At 37.3% G+C, this 13703-nt stretch overlaps 1 pseudogene; it reads left to right on the forward strand.

Moving 5' to 3' along the window:
• The first annotated feature begins 95 nt into the window (after window positions 1-95).
• On the forward strand, window positions 96-5216 carry LOC106372232 (annotated as a pseudogene).
• Window positions 5217-13703: the final 8487 nt, after the last annotated feature.

A 13703-nucleotide genomic window follows, 5' to 3' on the forward strand; every position in this document is an offset into this window, starting at 1 on the left:
CCTTTTTTGACCCACCTTGTGGTATAGAAAGAGGAAAATCTTAACTAGCTATAGTCTATGGGAGGGTCATGATCACCTATCTTCTGAACTCAGCTGATTTGCCCATCTGATATTTTCTCTTCCTAGGTTTTATTTCTAACTTTATTTTACCATTTTGTAATTATTTATTTATTTTGCCTGTCGTACAAATTAACTGACCCATACTAAAATTTTAACTTTTGCAAAGTACAAAACAAGAAACAGGTAAAGCCACACAATCTCTTTTTCCTCTCTCTATATATTCTGCTTAATTCTTTTATTCGACTTCTTCCTCTATCTTCTCCTAATCTCTTTCTTCCTGTGTCTCTCAATCTTTTTTTTTTTTTTGACCAAGTCTCTCTCAATCTTCACCGGAGAACTAATAAGAAGAAATAATTCATATCTTTATGCAAACTTTGTTGTAGAGCTTCGAGCTATCTATGTTGTTTCGGCTATGATACAAACTTTGGTCCTTTGGCTATCTTTCTTGTTTGCTTTTCATTTTGTTTATTGGTTCTTTTCAACTTTCTTGGAGATGGGTTTATCTAGATCTTGATGAAATTCTTGTTTCTATCCCAAAATGAGTTTCCTTTTTTCTTCTCTTCTTTTTGAGTTTCTCATTCTTGAGACGACATGGCAAGTGATCAGCTCCATGGTCATAATCATCATCAACAACACCAGCATCAAGTTGTAAATCAGATCCATGGGTTTGATGAGAGAAGTCATAATCCAACCAATCATCAACAACATCATTATAATCATCAGATCTTTGACTCAAACCCCAACAGGGGGATGATGATTGACTTTTCTAAGCAGCATCAGATTAGGATGAAGAGTGGGATGGATCATTATCATCACCAGCCAAGTGGTGGTACTGATCAGAATAATGTTTTAGAAGACTCTTCTTCCTCCATGAGACTATGTAATGTTAATAATAGTTTCTCAAGTGAAGTAAATGAAGAGAGAGCACCACAAAGACCAAGTCAAGGTCTTTCTTTTTCTCTCTCCTCCTCAAATCCTACGAGCATCAGTCTCCAGTCGTTCAACATCCAACCCCAACAACAACAAGAGTATCCTGGAAAATTAAGGCATCATCAGAATCTCCCACACAGCCAGATGATGATGATGAATAGTCACCACCAAAACAACAACAGTAATCATCATCAGTTTCAGATTGGGATTTCCATGTATTTGGGTGCAGCTCAAGAGCTACTGACTGAGTTTTGCAGTCTTGGAGTAAAGGAAAGTGATGATCAAGTGATGATGATGAAACATAAGAGGAAGCAGAAAGGCAAACAACAAGAAGATTGGGATAGAAGTAACAACAACAATGATCAACACGACCAATCTGCCACAACTTCTTTAAAGAAACATGCATGTTCCACCACTTCACTCTCTCGAGTTCATGGAGCTTCAAAAAAGAAAAGCCAAATTGCTCGCCATGCTTGAAGAGGTATCTATTCACTTTACTATCAAAACTATTCATGGGCTTGGTAAAAAATCTAATATTTTTAATTTGTTATCATCTTAGTTTAAAGATAAAAACGTTTAATACCCGTCTAATGTTTTAACATTAAAACGATTCATGGTCTTCTTAGAAAACTAATATATTTTTATTTGGTTTCAACTTATGCCCAAAATGTAAATTATCCTAAATCTTGAATCAATACATTTCATGGGTTTGTTACAAAGGTAATCTTTTTAAAAAAATTTGTTTCAGCTCCTTCCTAAAAATGTAAAATAATCATAAAGTTTCTACTTTCGATTCTTAATTATGGTCCATATATATTTTCTTAAAGACACAAAATAATTTTATTTAAAAGATAAAAAGATTCCTTTTTGTCTTCATTCCTTCATGAATTCTCTTCGAAAACAAGTTCGATCGTTACACTACGAAAAGATTAACCCTTTTAATTCCTTTACGCATTATATCCTTTTTATATAGAGCCAAAATAAATTTATTTTCTTTGCTTTTGATCTAATATGGAGACTCTAGTGGTCCTCAATATTAATAGCAATCAATTCCATCATCATAAGCCATAACGAGTTGTTTCTTTTACATGAATACTCAATTCTATGAATAACATTTATACGGTGTGGTTGAAATCTCTTTATTTGGAAAAGCTTAAAAGAAGATATGGACATTACCGAGAGAAAATGAGACTTGCAGTAGCAGGGTTTGAGGCGACGGTTGGGCTAGGAGCGGCGGAGATGTACACGGCGTTAGCGTCGAGGGCAATGTCTAGGCATTTCCGGTGTTTAAAAGACGGACTTGTGGGGCAGATTCAAGCAACTAATCAAGCTTTAGGAGAAAGAGACGAGGATAATCGTTGGGTCTCAAATGCGGCACGAGGGGAAACTCCACGGCTGAGATTGCTCGATCAAGCTTTAAGGCAACAGAAATCATATAGACAAATGAGTCTTATGGAAGCTCATCCTTGGCGTCCACAACGTGGTTTGCCTGAACGCGCGGTCACGACGTTAAGAGCCTGGCTCTTTGAGCACTTTCTTCACCCGTAAGTTACACACACTCTTGCATTATATATATATAACTATTACTCAACGAAAATGCGAACTATAGGTATGAATTTAATCATGTTTTACTATTTACCAAATAATCAGAAGTTAAGTGTCTTTTTAATTAATTAGTCATTGTGGAGTCAAAGAGTTTTAAACAAAGTCAGCATAACCTAGTTTGAAAGTTTTAAATGGGTGTTCAATCCGGATATCGGTTCAGTTTCGGTTCGGTTTTTTTGGTTTTTCGGTATTTCGGTTAGTAAAATAGAACTACCATTCTAAATCCATATTTACTTCGGTTCGGTTTATATATCATTGGTTTTTGGTTTATTCGGCTTTATACCAAAAAAACATAATTATTTAGTTTGCCATCATATTATATGAATTTTAGATTCATGTTGTCAACGCAATCATTTATTAAACAAATATTAAATGCTTAAATAAAATAACAAAAAAAGGCTTTTAGTATCTAATAAAATAATCAACTCTAGAAATAAAATCAAACCTCGAAATTTTGAAAATAAAAATAAAAAATAAAACAGAAGCATGAAGCACGAAAGAAAAGTTTTTCTATCAGAGTCATGTTTCTTCGATTGAACACAAAACTCTGTTTGTTTATAGATAATAAAAAGTTGTAAGGAATTTTCATTTATTGTTGTCCATAAAATTTATAATCTTTATTTCAATTTAGTTAATGCTAAAATAAAACAAAAAGATCAAAAAGAAGACTAAAAAAGTAAGAAGCCTCGGCTGCGATGAATTGTTGCTTAATTATAGTTCAAGTGTTTTATAAATTAGGGCTTATTTATTACTGTAAAAAATATGGTAGTGGTTATTAACAAAAAAAAACGTATATAACAAATAGGTTTTCATGCGTCGTTATGAAATATATATTTACATGTTTCTACTTATTATCGGTTTTGTTGGGTTTATTTTGTTTAATCGATTATAAACCAAACCATATCCAAATCCTACGGTTTTTATAAAATCACATCCATTCGGTTTGTATGCATGGTATATACCAAAACCAAACCATATTATCTATTTCGGTTCGGTTCGGTTCGGTACGGTTCGGTTTTACCATATTGAACGGCCCTAGTTTTAACGGAATTGCATACATCGATAGAATAGAGAAATGATGTATCTGAGAATTTTATTTGTAAAAAGAAAGCATTGATCATTGGTGATATTATATAGTTATAGGGCTTGCCAGAATATATATGTGAACATGTAAGCGATATTCATATTTTACATAGAGAGATTGACTTGACAAGCTGAGGACCCGATCTTCCTTATTCTGTTAATTGCATGGTATTGCTTTCTTTCGCTTGCATCATTGGTGTGAAAGTGAGTGTACAAACATATACATTCTTGTAATATGTATACATATCTCTCAGATAATGTGTAATAAATAAAAAAAATTTAACTGGTGGATGAAAGACAGAAATAGAGAAAGGTACAAAGTGGATTGAGAGAGAGAATCAATGTTCTTTATTTACCTAAAACTAACAAAAGAGAGAAACATGCATAACTCCTTGCTTTTTCTCCCCATGTTTTTTTTCTTCTTTTCCTTTTATTTATTTATTCATGAAATATATATTTTATCATATGTAAGACTTCTCTCCATTAAATTCCCAAACGCTGATCAAATAATGAAACAACATGTTCGTTTATATCCATTTTCACCAAACTTTTTTACCTTTGCTTCCATTTCTTTGCAGCATTCTTCAATCATGTATATCCATTTTAACTAAAATATAATTATTTACAAGACAAACCATTTCCCTAAAGTAACTTTTTCTTATATTTTCAGATATCCAAGCGATGTTGATAAGCATATCTTGGCCCGACAAAGTGGTTTATCAAGAAGCCAGGTAAAGAATAACTTCAATAATTCTTGATATATTCCAAAATATCTATTTAGCTATCATACACAGAAATACAATTTTATTAAAGTAATTATAAGCAACGACCACCATATTGTTGTTAGGTATCAAATTGGTTCATTAATGCAACAGTTAGGCTATGGAAACCAATGATTGAAGAGATGTATTGCGAGGAAACAAGAGGAGGAGAAGAACAACAAATGGAGATTATAAACCCGATGTTCGTCGATACTAAACCGGACCCGGACCAGATAATTCAAGTCGAACCGGAATCTTTGTCCTCCATAGTTACAAAGACCGGCCACAATGACAACTCCAACCAAGGAACAGCCTCATGTGGGTCAACGTTTGACTTCTCATCATACGGTAACCAAGCTGTCACACACACTGCCGAAGGAGGGGCACATGACGTGTCGTTGACGCTTGGGTTACAGACTGGTGGTATGAGTTTAGCTTTATCTCCAGTGACGGCTCAAGGGGGTCCACTTTATTACGGTAGAGACCACATTGGAAGGATCGGTTCAATATACACCGTCGATGTTGGATGATGAGCAAGCTCAGACTTTGCCTTACAAGAATATTATGGGAGCTCAATCACTTCACGATATGGTTTGAAGAACATTTTAAAACGAAAATGGGATTCGAATGCTCTTTTCAAATCGATTCGGTTATGTAACGGTTTAGTTAAGATAAAAATAGATATTTGAAATATGCCGTTAGTTGGTTCGTCAATATACACTTTTTGGATATATTTTTATTTATCTAAAAAATATAATATTCAAGTTGAGGGTACTATTTTCAGGTTCTAAGGTCGTAACATCTATTAAACAAGATCTGAAAAGATCACCTTGAATCACAAGAGAATGGAAGTATGAGAATGTATTTGGGAATGCCTGGAAGAATTTATGGCTCTAAGACTCAGCTCTTCTCCTTCGTACAAAAACGTATGAATGGAAGGATTAACAACTGGTCGGGTAAATTACTATCTCGTAGAGGCAAAGAAGTGCAAATAAAATCAGTAGCGCAAGCGACTCCAACGTATGTGATGTCCTGCTACTTAATGCCAAAAGGAGTATGTTAAAAACTATCAACTGCGGTGGCTAGGTTTTGGTGGAGTACGAAAGATAATAGTCGAGGAATCAATTGGGTAACATGAGATAAGATATGTGTACCGGTGTAGAAAGGAGGCTTAGGTTTTAAAGCTTTTCGAGATTAACCTTGCTCTTCTAGCCAAACAGGTGTGGCACATGCTGGTGTATCCTAACTAGCTCCTGGCTCGCGTTCTTAAAGTTCGATATCATCGATACTCAAACCCTCTTAGAACTGGGAAAGCTTATACGCCATCTTTTGGATAACAGCCTTGAGATAAAAAAGTCTATAAGCAAGCAAAATCAGGTTCCCACTGCGATGACAGAACCAAGCATAACAGCTTTGAGATAAAAAGTCTAGAAGCCAAAGACGGCAAGGAAAATTAAATATTTCCTATGGCAGGCTTTATCTGGTTTTGTTTCATCGGCAAGTAAATTGGTCGAGAGACATTGCGGAACATATTCAACTTGTCAACTGTGTGGAGCTGTTGTAGAAGACATAAACCACATTGTGTTTGAGTGCCCACCGGCATTTCAGTGTTGGGCTTTCCCACGATCCCATCACCCCCAGGATTATTCCCGTGTAAGTCATTATTCGCAAAATTCGACTTTCTATTTCATCAAGTACTGACAACAAACAGAGTAGGAGAAGAATTCTCGTTGTTCCCGTGGTTGATTTGGTACGTATGGAAAGCGAGGATCGAGAAGTGTTTCAACGAGAAAGACGTATCTCCGGACATGCTACAACTAGCCAGTGGCAGATGTACATAGAGCTTGGGTGGGGCACTTACCCACCATAAACTTTTTAAGCTAATGTAAATTTGTCAAGATTATTATGAATGTCCCTGTTAAAAAATCAATTTTATAAAGAATTTAGTAGTGCTTAATAGTTTTGCCCCGGATAAAAGTAATTTCTAGCTCCGCCCCTGCAACTAGCCACTCAAGAAGCTGAATCATGGCGTAGAGCACAAATAAGAGAAGAGATGAACTCAGCAGAGGAACCAAGACCACACTACAAGAAAACAGCGATATTCTGACGGACATTCCGACGGAAAATGAAATCTTCGGAATATACCGACGGAATTCCGAGGAAACTACAGTCCGTCGGAATATTCCGAGGAAATTCCGAGGAAAACTCTGTTCCTCGGAAAAAACCGATGAATTCCGAGGAAATATTATAGCCGTTGGAGAGCCGTTGGGGGATTTTACAAAATTCCGAGGAAATTCCGACGAACTAGTTTTGTCCGTCGGAATTCCGTCGGAATTTTTTCGGTATGTCGGCAGGATTTAAACTATAAATACAAGCACTCCTCTTCCTCTTCATTCACTTCATATCTTCATCCTCCCTCTTACTCTATTTACACACGAATTTGATTCATAAAAAATATGTCTTCTTCAAATTATTTTCGTTCTTGGATCGATCGACCTCATTTGGATCCGAACACGAGATTGCTTACGGAAGAATACCAACGAGGTATAACTGAATTCATGGGGTTAGTTCACCGACAACCGGAAGCAAAAACAGGTATGTTAAGATGTCCTTGCTCTAATTGTAAAAATAGAAAGGTTATTAAAGAGTGGGATGTTTGGACTCATCTATATTTGAGTGGGTTTACACGAAGTTACAAAATTTGGTATCATCATGGGGAAACTGATTATGAACATGGTAGTACTAGTGAACCTCAGCCAGCGGTTAGATTAGAAGAACCAATTAGAACGGATGTAGATTATGGTGTAGGTACTGAGCAGATGGTAAATGATCATTTTAGAGGGGAAGATTTACCCAATGCAGAAGCTAGGAGATTTTATGATATGTTGGATGCTGGAAAGCAACCATTGTACGAAGGTTGCAGAGATGGTCATTCAGCTTTATCATCTGCTACAAGATTGATGGGCATTAAAACAGATTATAATTTGGCTGAAGACTGTGTGGATGCGATTGCTGATTTTGTAAAAGGTATTCTACCCGAGGATAATGTAGCTCATGGTTCATACTACGAGGTTCAGAAACTCGTACCTGGTCTTGGTTTATCGTATCAGGTAATAGATGTATGCAGCGACAACTGCATGATTTATTGGAGGGTGGATGAACAGCGGGTTACATGCAAATTTTGTGGAAAGCCTTGTTATAAAGATACAATTGGAAGAGTTCCAGTGCCATATAAAAGGATGTGGTATTTACCTTTGACGGAAAGGTTGCAGAGGTTGTATCTGTCTGAACGCACAGCGCAACCAATGAGATGGCATGCGGAGCACTCAACAGATGGTGAGATCAGAGATCCTTCAGATGCAAAATCGTGGAAGCATTTCCAATCAAAGTATCCCGACTTTGCGTATGAGAGAAGAAATGTCTACCTTGGATTATGTACTGATGGTTTCAGTCCGTTTGGCAAGAGTGGAAGACAGTATTCTCTATGGCCCGTCATTCTTACACCATACAACCTCCCCCCAAACTTGTGCTTGCGACGAGAGTTTTTGTTTCTCTCGATTCTCGTTCCCGGACCAGAGCATCCTAAGAGATCACTTGATGTGTTTCTTCAGCCACTAATATATGAGTTGCAACAACTATGGGCTCAAGGTGCTGAAACATACGATGTTTTGTGTAAAGAAAACTTTCAAATGCGGGCAGTACTAATGTGGACAATAAGTGATTTTCCAGCATATGGTATGTTGTCTGGATGGACAACGCATGGAAGGCTATCATGTCCATATTGTCAAGATAACACTGATGCTTTCCAACTAAAGCACGGAAGGAAAACGTGTTGGTTTGACTATCACAGGAGATTCCTACCACCTGATCATCCATATCGTAGGAGTAGGAATTTGTTTACGAAGAACAAGAGGGTGTTTGACAGTCCACCTCCGGAAATTTGTGGGAAAGATTTGAAGATACAACTAAGAGATTTTGGTGCAGAAAGGACGCCAGAAGTCGGTGGACATGAGCGTTTTCCGGTAGATGCTGTTGGAGAACTACATAACTGGCACAAAAAAAGTATTTTCTGGGATCTGCCATACTGGGAGGATCATCTGCTAAGGCATAATTTAGATGTCATGCATATTGAGAAGAAATTTTTTGACAATCTCATGAACACGATCCTTAATGTTCAAGGTAAAACAAAGGATAATTTGAAGTCAAGACTGGATTTAGTCGATATATGTGCTCGTTCAGAACTTCATGTTGATGAGAATGGTAGGGCTCCTTTTCCCATATACCGACTTGATGCAGCGGGAAAAGATGCGTTCTTTGATTGGATTTCAAACGATGTGGAATTTCCAGACGGTTACGCATCAAATTTGCGTAACTGTATCGACAGAAAGGAAGGAAAGTTTACTGGCTTGAAAAGCCACGATTGCCATGTAATGATGCAGCGCCTCCTTCCGTTCGCCTTCAAGGAAATATTACCACGAAATGTTCATGAAGCAATTGCAGGGATAAGTGGTTTCTTCCGCGATTTATGCACGAGATCAGTGACTCTTGAAGGTATTGAAAATTTGAAGACTAACATAGCCGTGATTCAGTGCAACCTTGAGAAGATATTTCCTCCCTCATTTTTTGATGTTATGGAGCATCTTGTTATTCACCTGGCAAGAGAATTGGAACTTGGTGGTCCTGTGCAGTATAGATTGATGTATCTGTATGAGCGGTATATGTTCCATTTGAAGAAGATGGTGAAAAATTTAAGTAGGGTGGAAGGTTCTATAGTCGCACAGATGATCAATGAAGAAACTTCAAACTTTGCCGAGTACTACTTTCCAGCAGAAGTTCAGACCAAAAACAGAAGACCTGCTCGGCATGATGATAGAGGCGAACGGGCAACATATCATGTTACGGTTCCAGACATTTTCACAGACGTTGGACGACTTAGCGGAAAACCAAAGGACCGTCGACTTACTGAGCAGGAGCGCAGTCATTTGCAAACATATTTGCTCACCAACTGCGAAGACGTTCTTCAATATGAGAGGTAAATAAATGAGCTTACAAATTTTTATTTTAACAAGTTGAAATTTAAATCTTAATTAATTACATTATTGTCATCATATACAGGATTTTCATGGCAGAAAAGCGGTTCGAGTATAGATACGCCACAGAGGACGAACTAGAAGAAATGAAGCAGAGAGAATTTACTGGATGGATGTTTACTTATGTGAGTGCTTTAAACAAATTAAAATATATTTTATCACATATTTATACTAATTCACATTTATTGATATATATATATATATATATATATATATATATATATATGTGCTATTAATAGGTGTCTGCTGGTTTGGCCAGAGGTGAAACATTTGACGATTGGATACGTGAGATGGTCGTTGGACCAAACTTTGTTGTGAAGTCATATCCGAGATTTTGTACTCGAGGATATGCATTCACAACTCAGAAGAGGAGACGTTCGAGTACGACTTATGATGCTGGCGTTTGTTCTGCATCAGGAGATGATGTATACTACGGACACATACATGAGATTTTGGAAATCAAGTATTTGGGCATGGTTGGATTGCGCTGTACTGTTTTCTATTGTGATTGGCACGACAACACCCCAGATCGAGGTGTGAGAACAGATGCATTTGGTGTTACATCAGTAAATTCGAGGCGAAAGCTGCAATATTATGATCCTTTCATTCTTGCTTCCCAGGCCGATCAGGTAATTAAATGTTAATTATTCAGAATGATTCATCATCATGTGTATTAATTTATAATTTTTCTAAATGTTACAGGTTTGTTATATCAAGTACCCCCGGGTAAGGAACAGAGATGATCCATGGGTTACTGTTACAAGACTCAACCCGAGAGGCCGAGTTCAGGGAAGTTCTGAGTTGGAAGACCCACTACAACCAAGCACATCCGGCAACTGTAGTGCAGCAGAAGATTTAGCTGGAGTTGGCCTTGTAGTCGATTTAACCGACTTTGGAGAGGAAGCCGTCGTTCACGTAGAGGATGAACCAGTAATTGGAGAGTTTCACCAAGATCCAGATTCAGATTCATCTGGTGATGATGACTCGGAAACAGACTACCATTGAACTTATTTTATTTTTATTTTTAAGAAATACCGAGGAAATTCCGAGGAACACTTGATATAACCTCTTTCCTCGGATAATAGTTATTTGGTTTATCTAGGAAGGCAAAGCTGAATACGAATTAAAAGCTACACAAAACACAACCAAATAAAACAAAGAAACCATGTAAAAGAAATACGAAAATTGAAATTAGAATTCCGACGGAATTCCGACGGATAATGTCCGTCGGACCCTAGGTTTTATAACCACGAGCCCGTTCTTCTTCCCCATTTCTCTCTTCTTCCTCTGCGCGACTCCTCTCTTTCTCTCCGGCGATTTCCCCCTGAAATCCGACGATATCTCCGGCGATCTCCCTCTTCTCTTACACAAATCATGTAAGGACCCTATCCCACTCTCTTAGGTTCTATTTGTTAGGTTTTTGTGTAGTTTTGATAGATTTTTGTTAGGGTGATTGGTTAGGATTGTGATTTGGTTGTATAATAGGTTTAGAATTGTGATTTGGTTGAATAATTTGTTTTGTTGAATTGATTTAGAATTTTTTTATAATTTTTTTATTTTTGTATTTATAAAATCGATTTTTGTATATAAAATCAATTTTTGTATTTTACAAAACGATTTTTCTATATAAATTCGATTTTTTGGATTTTACAAAAAAAAATTTCTATATAAATTCGATTTTTTGGATTTTACAAAACATTTTAATTATTAAACAATTTTTATTTATTAAAACTATTTTTTGTTTATTAGAACTATTTTTATATATTTATTAAAAAAATTTAATATATATAAATCTTTTTCTGTGATTAAATTATTTGGGATTTTTTTTTAATAAAAAAAATAATTTATCTATTTCTGTATTTATTAAATATATTTTTTTAATTTACAGGTCTCATGATGATCAGACCCGGCCTCGACAGCGTCGTGGTCGTGGTGGTACGGGGAGCCAGTCTCGGGATTCCAGCCATTTTCAGGATTCCCCTTCGCCCCACAGCTCCAACCATACATCTCCCTCTGCTGCACCCGCTCATGCTCCTCTCGCTCCCGCTGCTGCATCCGCTCCTGTTCCTCCGGGTCCTCCGGGAGTGATGAGGGTTGCGGAGTTGGTTCAACAGCCCGGTCGTGACCATCTTCCGTATCTCACTCCTTATCCACATGGACGGGGTCAAACTTGGTAATTAAACATTTTTTTTCTTTAAATTTGGATTCATTATTAACCGTTTGTTCTTTTAATAAGGTTCAACCGATCCGGGAACGGGATCAGCGCATGGATCAACCGTATGATGTACTCGGCCCTCGACAGTGGACATCCGACTTTCACTCACTTCCCAACCGACAAGCAGGTTCTGTGGTTTCGTCAGTTTGCGGTAAGTATTCTAATTTTTTACTTATATTTTTAATTTTTAATATAAATTTTCTACTAATTGTGTTTTTTTCAGCAAGAGTTCAACTGGAATTCCGATGAGACGCTCTTTATCTATCACCACTTTGTCCATAAAGTAATGGACAACTATGGGAAGCAGATCCACGAGTGGAAGAAGAAGTGGGAAATCAATAAGGTTCGATTTAATTTATTAAACAATTTTTTAATTTATTAAACTATTTTTTAATTTATTAAACTTTTTCTTTTTTTTTTTAATTAAAAGGTCCCAAAGTCGATGAACGACACGGTCTGGAAGGAGTTGTGTGCGCATTGGGATAAGGAGGAGACGAAAGAAACTTCTTCCACCAACTCCACCAACCGCATGAGCGACCGTAAAAGGAAGGGCATCTACAAGCATAACTTGGGTGCTCAATCTATTGCCACTCTCGGAGATCGCATGGTAAGTTCAACCGCTTTTTCTTCAATTATTTGAGTTTCAGAATTTAAATTTATTGTGCATTTCTTCTAATTTCTAATGTTTCTTTAATTTTATGTTTTTTTCAAGGTGGAAGAAAATGATGGCGAGTCGGTCGATGATCTCGCCCTAATGAGGAGGGCGTATACCAACAAGAAGACCGGCCAGATTGATGACGGTCTTGTGAGGGACGTGGTCGACCTGGTCCAAACTCAGGTGGTAGACGAAGTGTCTCAGCTTCAAACCGAGGATGACGCTTCGACGGCTTCGACCAACTTGTCCCGGTTTCGAATCAACGAAATCGTTGAATCCGTAAGTTCTTTTTTTTTTAAAGTTCAATTCATTTATTTCTTGGTTTAAATTTCTAAATTTGGTTTTTTTCTATTCAGTCGGTTCCAAAGAAGAAGGGACGTTTGTTCGGTTTGGGTCGTCACACCCGGTCGGTTCCTCCTTCTTCTGCACCAAAGCCCTTTGTTGATCCAGAAGTACTTACGGCTCAGTTGAAGGACAAAGATGATCGAATATCTTTGTTGGAGACCCAGATGGCGGCTCAACAGGCGGGCTATGAGGCACAGAGGAGGCTGAACCAGAAAATGATGGAGATGATGCAGAGGATGTACCCGAACGAGGTGTTCCCGGACGTGCCAGACCCGTAGTTTTTTTTTTCCCCAATCTCGGAATGTTTTATTTTTATTTGTGAAACTTTGAATATTAATTAGTGTGATTTCAATTTTACTTTTAATTTCATATTTTCGAATTTAAATTTCAGAAATTTTATTTTTTCAAAAAAATTAATATTTTTTACATTCCGAGGAAATTAATTATATTTTTCACTAGATCGATCGATGCGTTTTTGAACAAAAAGGCATCGATCGATCTGTTTTTTTTTTTAAATATAGCGAGGGACATTTCCCTCGGAATTTTCCGAGGGACAACTCCCTCGGAAAATTCCGAGGAACGGATCCCTCGGAATATACCGAGGGAACAGTTCCTCGGAATAAACCGAGGGAAAAGTCCGTCGGTATACTCCTATCGATCGATGTATATATGTCCAAACACGCATCGATCGATGAACTTCCGAGGAATTATCCCGACGAAGTTCTACCTCGGTATATTCCGAGGACTTTTCCGACAAACAAGGGATCCTCGGAATTTCCTCGGAAATTTATTTCCTCGGAATTCCGTCGGAAAATTCCGAGGGATTTCAGAGGAAAAAAGAAATTCCGAGGAATTATTTCCGACGACGTGTTTCGTCGGAATTTCGTCGGAATAACGATATTCCGACGAAATTCCGACGATTTTTTCCCTCAGAATCCTTGATGTTTTCTTGTAGTGCC

Source organism: Brassica napus, chromosome C6 (genome assembly GCF_020379485.1).
Source record: "Brassica napus cultivar Da-Ae chromosome C6, Da-Ae, whole genome shotgun sequence".
Taxonomy (NCBI): domain Eukaryota; kingdom Viridiplantae; phylum Streptophyta; class Magnoliopsida; order Brassicales; family Brassicaceae; genus Brassica; species Brassica napus.